Source organism: Mobula hypostoma, chromosome 3, assembly GCF_963921235.1.
Source record: "Mobula hypostoma chromosome 3, sMobHyp1.1, whole genome shotgun sequence".
In the NCBI taxonomy this organism is placed as follows: Eukaryota; Metazoa; Chordata; class Chondrichthyes; order Myliobatiformes; family Myliobatidae; genus Mobula; species Mobula hypostoma.
This window is the reverse complement of record NC_086099.1, coordinates 147,428,908-147,429,667: the sequence shown is the minus strand read 5'-3', so window position 1 is coordinate 147,429,667 and position 760 is coordinate 147,428,908. Positions and strand designations below refer to the sequence as shown.

General features: G+C 36.4%; 1 protein-coding gene across 3 annotated transcripts in view; it reads left to right on the top strand.

Moving 5' to 3' along the window:
* The window catches only part of tfpi2 (tissue factor pathway inhibitor 2), a 76,277-nt gene extending 76,043 nt beyond the window's left edge, over positions 1 to 234 (top strand). For all 3 annotated transcript variants that reach the window (XM_063043833.1, XM_063043832.1, XM_063043834.1), the window contains one exon: positions 1 to 234. This exon is cut by the window's left edge and continues 888 nt beyond it. The gene's annotated coding sequence lies outside the window, so the exon portion shown is untranslated.
* The last annotated feature ends 526 nt before the right edge of the window (positions 235 to 760 follow it).

Below are 760 nucleotides of genomic sequence, written 5' to 3'. Positions count from 1 at the left end.
TGTATAATCATTCCTATAATATGGGAAATATGAGTGTTTCATAAACTTCAAAGACTTTTGCTTGGTAGAATAAATCCTGCATTTTATTTTCTACAGTGGACTCAGTATATGTTTTTTTTTAGTATTATGCTAATCCGAGAGTAAAATGCAAACATGAAATGCAAACCTTGCTGTAAATCTGCATGTGATTGTATTTTGGGATCTCTTGTGCACAAGTATATAAAAGCTCTACACTCTCACCTTATTGTTTGGAAAAATATTTGTTCTTATTAGTTTCAGTGTTGCTCTAATGACTGGAACAAGTTTCTGAGATTCAGGATAACGGGCAGCGCAATGTCTCAGTTAAAAGAATTCCTCCCTCACAGAAACAGTAAACTAGGTTCAGTCGTAAACTTCAGCACTGTCTGTGTGGAGTTTGCATATTGTGTAGGTTTCCTCTACGTGCTCTAGTTTTTTTTTCCCCCTCACACATTTAACAGATTGATTGAGCACAAAATTGTCCCTAGTGTACAAGTGAGTTATCGCTTCTGGGGAGAGTTGATGGAATTGTGTGAGGACCAAATCACAGGCCAAATTAATAAATGAATGGGATTGCTCAGTGATGGACCAAATAGTCTCATTCCATGTTGAGGGAAATGCGATGTCTTGATTATCCACCTGTTGCCAATTAAACCAAATTAAATATTACACACGACAGGCCACACCAAATAAGCACAATTAATTCAGCAACTCAAAAACTCACTACATAGTACCAAAACAA